Source organism: Mesocricetus auratus, unplaced genomic scaffold (genome assembly GCF_017639785.1).
Source record: "Mesocricetus auratus isolate SY011 unplaced genomic scaffold, BCM_Maur_2.0 Super-Scaffold_100007, whole genome shotgun sequence".
Classification (NCBI taxonomy): Eukaryota; Metazoa; Chordata; class Mammalia; order Rodentia; family Cricetidae; genus Mesocricetus; species Mesocricetus auratus.
Genome location: NW_024429191.1, coordinates 63,001,334 through 63,013,340, shown reverse-complemented (window position 1 = coordinate 63,013,340; position 12,007 = coordinate 63,001,334).

Below are 12,007 nucleotides of genomic sequence, written 5' to 3'. Positions count from 1 at the left end.
CTCCTTTAATCCCAGCCCTCAGGAGGCAGAGGAAGGAGGATCTCTGAGTTTGAGGCCAGCCTGGTCTACAGAGTAAGTTCCAGGGCAGTCAGGGCTACACAGAGAAACTCTATCTTAGAAAAAAAAGCAACAAACAAATGAAAAAAAACCAAAAGGAGTGATTGATGTCTGGCTATAGGATACAAACATTAAACTCAGTGCCACTTATAAAGATCCACGTTCATACCTATGCTTTGCTCCTATGTCTCTTGAAACACATGGGGGCTATTTTCGGAGAGACACTGGAGTAAAGGGTGAAAAGGATAAAGGTGGGCATGACTTGGAAGGGAAATTGGGGCAGGGTGTGGCTCCCTTGGTAGGCGTGAAGTGTAAACCCTCTCTACAAAGCCATAGATACAGCCAGCTGGTTGCTGCAGCCTCCGTATTTGTCAGAACTCCACCTCCATGGGGTCTCTAAACTTCCTACTCTCCAGCTTGAGGGGACACAGGCATATTGGAGGAAGCAGCTGTCTCACTCACCAGATGGTCAGTCCAACTTCTCTCTACCATGGAGTCCAGGGCAATGGTAGGATGAATAATTAAGAAAATAATAAATTGAAATCTTCTATCGGGAGCTCCAAAGAGTATTCCTGGCTTATGCTTGCTATTCTTGTTGTCACAAGATATGCTATGTAGTAGGACCAACAATTTGCTAGATCCCGACCAGATGCTAACAAAAGCTTCTCAGCCATTATCATTTTCATTTTGCAGATGAAGACCCAGTAGTCAGAAAAATGGACCTAGTCAAATTTACAGAGCCAACAAGAAAGAGCAGGCAGGTGAGCCTAGATCCCATGATTCCAGGCTCATGATTTCCCCCATACCTTCCTGGGAGGATGCCATGCCTAGGGCTTGAGATGTGATTATGGCCATGCCTCAGCTGGGATGCAACCAGTGGAGCCTTGGCCTCTGGTTTGATTCTTCCCATTAACTCAGTGTCTCCAGCGGCCGAGCCGAGAGAGAGAAGGACTGATGCTCTGGGCCATCCTTCATCCTTCTCCTCTCCCATCCCTCCTTCTTATCGCTACTTCCTCATCCTTTTTCTCAGAGTGTGTCTCTCACACTTACCCTCTTCCCAGGCCTTGATTTATCTGACTTCATTTATTCACCCAGATTCTCATCTATTAACTCATTCAACCAGCAGTCAGCAGGCTTTGCCAGGTTTTCTACTGGGCATGGATCTCCAGAGATAGGGAGTCTGTTGAGAACCCCGAGCAAGAGAGGGCAAGAAACTTGAGTCGTCACCTCCAGACAGTACCAGAGTGAAGAAGGGAGCTTCCAACTTGGCCCTATGAAAACTCGTTTTTTCCATGTTGCATGTGACAAGGGGCCAGCAGGAATGGCTACAAACGACCACAGTGTGGGGGTACAGTGAGTACTTAGGGACACTGGCTGCTCTGAGCATGTCCAGGCTTGAGGGTCTCCTCTTTAAATCTACTGGTAGGGACTCTAAGGAAACCTGGTGAACTCTTAGTTGTCTCAAAATGGCCTGATCCTACAGAAGGCCTCCCTTATCTCTTCATTATGAGAGAGAGAGACAGAGACATAGAGACAGAGAGACAGAGACAGAGAGACAGAGAGAGACAGAGAGAGGAGAGAGACAGAGACAGAGAGACAGAGACAGAGAGAGACAGAGACAGAGAGAGACAGTGATAGAGACAGAGACAGAGAGACAGAGACAGAGAGACAGAGACAGAGAGACAGAGACAGATAGAGATGGAGACAGAGACAGAGACACACACAGAGAGCCCTCTTACGTACCTGTCTTTCTCTCACTGACTCATGCCAGGCAGAAGCTGGAGAGCTAGTGCCTCCATTCTACGCAGGGAGACCTGCTCTCCCTCCAGCTGGACATCCCCACACTGCAAGTCTGGGAGAATACTGGGAAACAGAAGCTGTGCTCCTTTCGTATGACTTGAGCCCTGCTCTGAGGAGGAGAGGGAACGAGCAGGAGAGGAGGGAAGGGGAGGAATGAGACCAGTCCTCCACGATGCACACCCCAGGAAAGAGGCTCCCTATGGCAGACATGCCACCTTCTAGGAAGACAGCAACAAAACCCCGACCCCAGAGGCTGCACCTTTAGTCTTTAGGTAGGCTGGGCCAAGCCAGGTCTGGGCTGTGTGTGCTCCCTGCTGGTGGTGAGGGGACACTATTAAGATCTCAAGGGTCAAGAGACTAAGCCAGCTGTGGCAAACTTGGTGGTGTCAGCCCTTTTCCCTCTCTCTTTCTCCATCATCGCCCCCCCCAGCCCCCAGCCCCCAGCCCCCATCCTCTTCTCATCCCTCCTCCTCCTGTTTCCATTTGGAGGAAGGAGGCTTGCTGCCTTTGTATTTTAACTGTAGCAAAAAGATTAAATTGTTTACGAGCTGGGAGCCTCGGCTGGCTGGATGAGCCGGAAGAGACAAAGATAGACATTCTAATTCTCCCCTGTTCTCTGGGCCTCCGTCCCCCTGGCTGCTGCTAATTCTTTTATCTGCCCCCAACACTCCAGGCATTATGTGCATTCATAAAAAAAGGTGGGGGGGGGATGGAGAGAGCCCTCGCCGAAGCCAGCAAAATTACTGTTCTCTGCGCAGCTTCTCTGATGGCAATCTCTTGAATGCTGATTACTTCACCCCCTCTCCTGTGCCCCCTCCCCCCTTCCCCAGCACCCAACATAAGTTGGTCTTTAACCCTTTATCTTTAGCAAGCAGAAAGACACGGAAAACATCTCACTCAGTGGGTGGAAAGAAAAGTAGGGAGGGGGGTGGATAGGAAAAAAAAAACTAGCACAGAGAATTACTGTTATCTTCCCACCAGAAGAGGGACAGCAGAGATAAGGGAAGCCTGAAGAATTAAAAGAAACGTAGCATTGGGGGCTCTAAATTCACGCCGAAGCTGGTTGTATTTGTCTGTCACGGGGGTTCATAATTTTCCGAGGTTGTTTTGATAGACTTATTGTGCGGACTGCATAGAAAACTCATCAGCATTTGTTGCCTGTGAGCATTATTGTCAGAGGTAACTGCGTGTCTATAGACTGGGGGAGATAATGGCTGAAGTCGAAAGCAGATAAAGCCAGGCTCTTCTCATTAAGGACTATCTCGGCCTCCGCAGACCGGCTGGGATTGAGTGACTAGGGCCGGGTGTGGGGCATACATTATGCCCGCAGAAGCAGGAGCAGAAGGCAGCCTCATTCCGCGGGCAGCCTGGTGCATGGTGGCCCCTGATGAATGGCCCGACAGGGGCTCTGTGGTCAGGGCGCCCTGGCTAGGCTTTTGCAAGGGGCCTGCAGCTTGTTCAACATGAGGGTGGGAGCAGGGGCCTCCCTTTGGTTAGCTGAGCTCCAGGGGTTTAAGGCAGAGATGTGTCTGGGGCGTGGGATGGGGTGGTGAGGGCAGTTTCTGGGATACATCCAGACCTTGTTACAGATGAGGAACTTGAGGTCCGAAGAGAACACTGGATTACCCAGTAAGGGAGGGTAAAGTGGGGTCCTGTGATCCTGCGGTCTTCAGATGGCTCTTTCAGATGTCCTGTCCTGGAGTTGCCATGTGGGGGTGTGAGAGGGGTCACAGAACACCTGGGACCTACTCCTTAAAGATTTTATTAGCCAAATGTGTGTGTGTGTGTGTGTGTGTGTGTGCGTGCATGGAGCATGTATAGTATCTGTGTCTGTAGTTTGTGTACATACACACATGTGCACACGCTACAGCATGCGTGTGAGAGACAACTTACAGGTTTTTGTTTGTGTGTGTGTTGACTGTGGTAGCAGATGGGAAAAGGGCTGAGACGGCGCTTTACAGTGTAGCCGGGTTGACTTTCAACTTGCCTCAAGCTTACGATCTTGTTGCAGTGTCCTGATAGCTAAGATTACTGGCATGTACCTTGGCCCCCAGTCACGATTTCATTGATGTCCATGAAGAGCCAGGCACTTTGGACCACTGTGACCAGACAAGTGGGAACTAGGTGCAGACCATCTGGTCATCTTCCTCTCTGTTGCCCAGGGCACCCTTCCTTCTGTCCCACCTCCTACTAAGTCACACCAGCCAAAGGAAGTGGGCAAACAGGGCCAGAGAGGCTCACTGCATTCTGAAGACAAACTCTAAAGAGAGACAGGGGCCGAGCCACTGAGCAGAAGTAGGGCCAGGCTTTGGGCTCTGGGCAGCTTGGGAAGATGGCCTTCGCTGGCACCTCTGTGAAATGGGTCTCATACTTCACTTCCTAGAGAGGCCTGATAAGATGTTGTACTGGGATTTCTGTGAGCACAATGCACATTCTAAGTGCTCAGTGATCACCCCACCCCGCTATAAAGCTCTCTTTACAGGGACTCACTGTTCCTTAGGGCCTCTTAGGTTCAGCACTCCCTTGTTCGTCTAGTTCAGTGGTTCTCAACCTTCCTAATGCTGTGAGCCTTTAATACAGCTCCTCATGCTATGGTGATCCCCAACCATAAAGTTATTTCTGTGGCTACTTCATAAGTGTAATTTTGCTACTATTAGGAATCGTAATGTAAATATTTTTTGGAGGCAGAGGTCTGCCACAGGGGTTCCAAGCCACAGGTTGAGAAACTGCTGATCTAACTCAAGGTGGGGGCTCCAGGGGATGGTGTCTGAGTTGTAAATGGATGTTTTAGTTTGGACCTTGCTCCCACAATGATGAGGCCTTGGCACTGCTGGGCATCCTTTTGGTTGCCTTGCAAGGAACTGTGGCCCAGAGAAGAAGGTGCCTTCCTAGGCACTGCTGGGCTTTAAAAGGTTGCCTACCCAGCTGCAGGGAGGTGCTTTCCCTTACAGCACCCTGTCAACCAGGCTGCTGTGGCTAAGATGCTTCCAGGCAGCAGAGAGCACTGATGTATGCAGCATGGGTGACAGAGAGGTCCCAAAGCCCTGCCACTGGGTCAGGAGGCCCTGAGCTCATAGCCACAGCCCTTTAGGTCTACAGCTCCTTCAAAAGTACCTAGGCCATGAGAATGCTTTAGTCAGGGATGGAGCTCCTGCATTTGGAGTAATGCAAGGGTTATACGCCAGCATGGGAATTTGGTGATAGGGAAGAAACCAGGGTGAAAGAGCACCCCAGATGTACTAGAGACTATGGAGGGTCTTCCTGGGGGGACACTGGCATGCTGTAGGTGCTTGGGAGCCATCCTGGCCCTTGAGGACTAGGGAGGAGAGTCAGTCCTAGCTCAGAAGGGGAGAATGCAGAGGAGGGGACACTTGAGTCAAACCTTGGAGCTTAGAAAGCAGACAGGGTGGGGAAGAGAGTTCTGAGAGGAGAGAACACGAGTTAAAGCCCTGGAGATCAGCAGGGCAGAGTAGTTAGGAGGTGACTGCAGGCTAGGGCTGGGTTTGGACCATCTTTTTTTTTTTCAGAACGGGTTTCTTTGTTGTAACTCTGGCTTTACTAGAATTCACTCTGTAGACCAGGCTGGCCTCAAACTCACAGAGGTCCTCTCTAACTGACTGGCAAGTTGGGATCACCGTAGCAGGGGCTTAATGGGTAGAAGTTGGTGTTGGGTTCTGAGCTACTCATTTCCTGAAAATCACTCTACCTTTGTCAATTCAGGACCCCCCCCCCCCCACTCCATTTCTTCCTTCTGTTATCAGCAGCTCTGTGCGGTGGCATCTGATGGCAGTATTTGGTAAGAGAGGCAGACCCTGGAAAGCCTGCAACCTGTGCATTCAGAATTAATCACCCTGGCAAGATGTGTGGCCTTGGTGGCCAGACTCATAATTTCCCTTAACTCAGTTTTCTAATCCATAAAGTAGGGATGACTCTAGTCTCAGAATTCCTGCAAGAATCACCTAAGGCTAGTGCAGAAAACCTGGCAAGCTGAAGTCTTTCGGGTTCCTACACCTTGGGTCCAGACAGCACTGGCCCTCACCACTCACCATCTTCTTCCCCGTGTCCCAGTATAACCTCTCTTCTTACTTTTGTTGTTGATGACTTGGGTCCTGCCTGCCCTTCCAGGAGTAACACCTGGCATTTGCCCTCCATCCTGTCCTTTTTGTTTTGTTTTTGGAGACAGAGTTTCTCTGTATTGTTTTGGAGCCTGTCCTGGAACTGGCTCTGTAGACCAGGCTGGCCTTGAACTCACAGAGGTCCCCCTGCCTCTACCTCCTGAGTGCTGGGATTAAAGGCCTGTGCCACCTTTTCTCGGCTCTATCCGGGTTCTTAACCAGCAGTAGATGTCAGCCTGGCCTTGCTTTGGCCAAGCTTTCTTAATGTTACTGATCCTAGAACATGGATTGTCTGTCTTTCCCCTTGGTCCTCCTAGTTTTCATGGTCAGTCTGGTGCTTGTCTATATTTCAGTCCTACAGAGGTAAGGGGATGGATGAGAGGCTAGCCCCGGAAGTCCCAGGCTCATTCTGTTGCTGAGGGTAGATGGAGAGGTGGGCTCAGGCCAGTTGCTTCTGTATGATGGTTATGGCAAGAACAGCTCAGCCCACAGGTAAAGGCTTGGTTGAGCCCTGAGTAATTGACTGTACAGGACCCTGACACCCCCCTGCCCCCAGCCTCAAATGATTAACCAGTTATGAGGGAAGACCCATAAGTGAGGCCTGTTCTGATCCTTACCAAGGGTCTGACCAATGCAAAGGTCTGAGATGTTGCCTTGTTGGCAATGAAGGGGACATCAGAGAAGACACTCTCAGGTAGCTCCACCTGCAAGGTTTAGTGAGACTTACTACCCCTTCAGAAGGATTTACAATGGACTGAATTCATTTGCATGCCAAAATTGGTTGGGGCATCCAAGTGTTGCAGGACTAGTGTAACATTGCAAAGAACAAGCAGCCAGGAGGAAGGTTACAGCAGAAAATGAAGGAGCAGATCACTGCCCGCCCACTGCCTCTGCCAGCCACCCTTTTGCAGGAGTGTGGTGGGTGGAATGTGAGCACCTAGGAGGTGGCAGCCTGCCAGAGATGTGAGTGGGACCCTGCTTCCACCCTATTGGGCTAGAAGTCCTTTACTGTCTCAGAACATCTCCCTGTTTGTCGTCGTCCATAGGTTTCTACCTGCTTACTCTTGGAACGTGATAATACAGGAAGTTCTAGAACCGTTGTCTGTTCACTCAATCACCCGTCCACAGATCTATCATCAGTCTACCAACTTGACACCCATCCATCCATTCTCCCACCACTCGTCAGTTCACTCATCCACCAGTCCACTCACCATTCATCTGTCTCCCGCCCACCCATCCCACCTACTCACCCCATACTCATTCATTCGCCGGATGTCTGCCCACCCTTACACTCATCCAGTCCCCCATATACACACCCAACCAGCATTCTGCTCATTAATTGCCTGTGTGCCCTTCCATCTGGCTAGCAGAAACACACTGGACACTTTTGATGTACTGGGGCAGGGCCAGGCATGTCTCTGTTGGGCAGCTTCCTTTTCTGTATGGATCACAGAGTGTCTCTCTCAGGATCGACTCGTGTCCAGAGAAGTGTTGTGAGAGTGTTGTCTGCAGTTTATCATGTTAGGCAGCAGGGAGCACAAGGGTCGATAAAACATAGCTGCTGCCCCCAAAGAAATCACAGTTGTAAGCGGACTGGCCCGGTAGCCTGCGCCGTGTTATGGGGAAGTGTGCGGGGCTCTGCTTGAGAGACAGGTAGGATAGGTCTGGCATCCCTCTCCCTGTGCCTTATAGTGAGGAAGCTGAGGCCTGGAAGGCTAGAGGATTGTCTAGGGCCACATTTTAGTATGGACTGGAGGACTGAGGGCTGAGCCTGCCAGTATGGGAACTTTCCAGAAACTTGAATCTTGTTTTCTTACCATTTATCTGCCTCTGGAAGAAAGACTATTTCGAACTGTCTAACTCTCTCTCTCTCTCTCTCTCTCTCTCTCTCTCTCTCTCTCTCTCTCTCTCTCTCTCTCTCTCTCTCTGTGTGTGTGTGTGTGTGTGTGTGTGTGTGTGTGTGTGTGAGAGAGAGAGAGAGAGAGAGAGAGAGAGAGAGAGAGAGAGAGAGAGACAGGATCTCTCTATGTCACCTAGATTTGCCAAGGTATACAACTCCAGATGGGAGATGGGTTCAACTCCAAAGGGCCTTCTCAGAGCCCTGGGCTGTTCTGAGCCCCTCCCTTAAAGAAAGGCATTGGAGAGTAGGCAAGAACCAGATGATATGGGACAGCTCAGAGGATGGTGGGGGGAAAGAGACATCCACTTGGCTTTGTGCTGAGGCCTGAGCAAAGCATTCCTGGATGTGCTTTGGGAAGCATCAGGGGTCCTTGGCCTCAGCACAGAAGGATGGCTCCTCTGGATGCAGCTGGTGGCTGCTGGAGGCCAGGATGGAAATGGTTTCGTGTGGTCCCACGTGATTGGGCAGAGGTAAAGATCTACCATGGGTGCCGTGGGGAAGGACGTTTGGTCACTCCTCATTATGGTGGCTAGTTCCTTACTCTAAGCACTGTTCCTGATGACAATTCTAGGTCATCAAGGTACTCAGAGCTTAGTGTGGCATTTGTGGGGGAAGGAATAGAAGATCAGTAAGAGGGATGCAAAGAGGGGGTTAGAGGAAGGATGAAGAGATTGGAGCGAGCCTTGCGTAGTGAAAAGATGGAGGCCTTTGGAGCAGCATTTTAGGCCACTGCTTGAATCCAGGTTCTGGCTATTCCAATCAGTGTGACCACCGGCAAGTCACTGGGCTTCTCAGAGGGTGGTCTGAAAACCCATGGGAACAAAAACCTCCTTTACAATGTCTTTATTTAATTTTTTTCCTTTCAAAATATTTTTGACTGTGAAGTCAAGTCTAGACAGCCCTCTGAAATCCAAGCAAAAACAGAAAAATTGTCCAATTTTAAATAAAACTTAAATAACAATTGCCAACACCTGTCACATGACTGGTAGGTGTTCCTCACAGCAAAGTTATGGTTATGAGGCCAGCGCTTTCATTTTTTAAAATTATTTTTTATCTTAGAATAATTTTAGATTTCAGCGAAAAATTCCCATCTCCTCATTTGTTACTTCTTTTTAAAAATTGTTTTATTTATTATATACATAACAATCTGCCTCCATGTATACCTGCACACCAGAAGAGGACATCAGATGTCATTATAGATGGACATGAGCCACTATGTGGTTGCTGGGAATTAAACTCAGATCCTCTGGAAGAACGGTCAGTGCTCTTAACCTCTGAGCCATCTCTCCAGCCCCCATTTGTTACTTCTTGTGCTATCATGGTACATCTGTCAAAACTAAGAAACTAGTCAGGAGGCAGTGGCATATGCCTCTAACCCCAGTACTCCGGAGGCAGAGGCAGGTAGATCTCTGAGTTCGAGGCCAGCATGGTCTACAGAAGGAGCTCCAGGACAGCCAGGGCTACACAGAGAAACCCTGTCTTGAAAAACCACACACACACACACACACACACACATATATATATATACATATATATATATATATATATATATATATATATATATATATATGAATGCTAAGAGATTCAGATGCCTTTACAATTCCAGAAAACCTGGACAGGACCTAGGCCACAGCCTCTGACCTGTGTCCCACTGGCTGACAGGGTCATAGCTGGAAGTGGCATCGAAGGGCAAATAATTGACCCTTATCCATGCTTACCAGCTACACATAGTAGATAATCAACAAAGATCTGCTAAATAGATGATCAAATGAATGGGTGAATGAAAGAAACAGAGAACACCCTATTTTGTGTGGGAGATTAAGTTCAGACACCTGTAAAATCTTTTCCATATTACGAACTCTGGGATCCTAAGGGGATCAGCCTGTCACCAGGCTTCCTGCCTCTACCTAGAAACTGTTGATGCCAGTCTGTATCCTGAACATGGTAGATATTGATATTCAATGTGTAACGCCTATGTTGGTATCTCTATCCATATTCCCCTTTGTCTCTATTTTACTTTTGTTTATTCAACTTTTATCTTGCCATGTTGTGTTTTTTTCAAGTTGTCTCAAATCCTTGAGGGGTATATGCGTGTATATGCATGTTTGTATGTACAAATGTTCATGTGTGCACCTATGTGTTTATGTGGGTGTTATGAATAGTGGTACTTATGATCCATCACTGATTGTGGCATGATACTTGTGAGTGGTCCTCACCCCTGACTGCTTGGGGCCCTCCCTTAAGCTTCCCCAGTGTTCCTTTCTTTGTTTAGTTGACAAGGTGAAGGGTACCTATAGGGTGCTGAGACCCATCCTGGACATGTGCTGGTTTAAATACCTACTCTGTGTTGTCAGACAGGTGGAAGACTTTGACACGGGCCCAGCCTGAGACCTTAGGTATACAGTAAGAGTCTCCTGGGGTCAGTTGGGCCTTCGGACCAGAACCTTCTCCCTAATTCTTTCCACTAAATCTGCATCATCTCAGTGTCACTGTCATGTCAACATCTGCCAACAGACCCCAGGTCTCCATGGGCACAGGCATGGCCCCCTTGGAGACACCAAGGGCTTCCAAAACAGAACCTCAGTTCCCCAGTTGACTCCTCACTGGTCTCCAGCACAGTGACTGCCACCTGGGGAAAACCACAGGGCGGCTTGGTTCTCTGCAGGATCCAGCATTCTCAAACACTTCTGGCTTGGCCCCTGATGGCCAGCAGCAAGTGTGGGGTCTGAGTCTACTCACCTGCAGAGGGGGAGACGGCTGAGGAAGGCACACTTCAGTTTGGTTGTGTCCAAAGCAGTCTGTCCCACGGAGAGTCACAAGAAGTTTTTATAATGAGTTGAATTGTGTTTATTAAAAGACATGTTTAGCTGGGTGGCGATGGTGTACATCTTTAATCCCAGCACTCAGGTGGCAGAGACAGGTGCATCTCTGTGAGTTTGAGACCAGCCTGATCTACAAGAGCGAGTTCCAGGACAGCCTCCAAAGCCACAGAGAAACCCTGTCTCGAAAAACAAAACAAAAGACATGTTTAAAACACTGTGAATGGGATCTGGTAGGAGAACAGTCTTTGCGAACGTAGTTAAGGCTCTTGAGATGACATCATGCTACACTCTCAATCCAGTGACCTGCTTCCTTGTTAGAGACTAGACGTGGATATTTGAGACACCGTGACACCTCTCGCAGAGAGTGGAGGATGCACCTATGAGCTAGGGACACTCTGAGTTCAGACTTCAGTTGTCCCATGCTTGTGGAGATTTGGTGTAGCATCCCCAGGACATCTATGTTTGTCATTGTGACAAAACACCCGAGAAAACAGTTTAAGGGCAGAAGGGCCTATTATAACTTTCAGTTCTAGTGGCTTCAGTCCATGGTCGCATGGCCAATTGCTTCTGGTCCCACGTGTAGTGAGGCAGAATGTAGCTGGGAGCGCAGGTTATCTCATGGTGGATAAGTGCAGAGTGAGCAGAGGAGCCTGAGGACAAGATACGCCTGTCTGGGGTAGACTCCACTGTGCACAGCTACCTGCTTCCTCATCCCATCAGATCATGACACCATCAGTGGCTAGTCCAATTACTTTTCTCAAAGGTCTGCCACTGACCTTTAACCTTGAGCCTTTTTGCTTGATAGACTCTGTCCAACCACAGTGCCACCATACAGCCCTTTCCCCGTGACTTAGGCCCTCTGCTACCAACAAGAGTTTTGGCAGCCTCACAGAACAATACACCATCCAACCCTGCATCTCCACCCAGGGAGACCTCATTGTCACACTCCCACTAGATGCTAGCCAGTCTAGCTAACTTAGCTATTCTTCCTCGATTTTCTTTTTCCAAACTAAGTGTCATGATGTAGCTTTAGTTGTAACTTTCTATTATCATTGGTTCTCAACCTTCCTAATGCTACAACCCTCCAGTGCAGTCCCTCCAACTATAAAATTATTTCATTGCTACTCCGTAACTGTAATTTTGCTACTGTTATTATGAACTGGAATGTAAATATCTGATATGTGACCACCAAAGATGTCTCAACCCACGGGTTGAGAACTACTGCTCTATGTCCTGCAGGCTGACCTCTGACTCACAGAGATCCACCTGCCTTTGCCTCCTCCCAAGTGCTAGGATCAAAGGTGTGCACCACC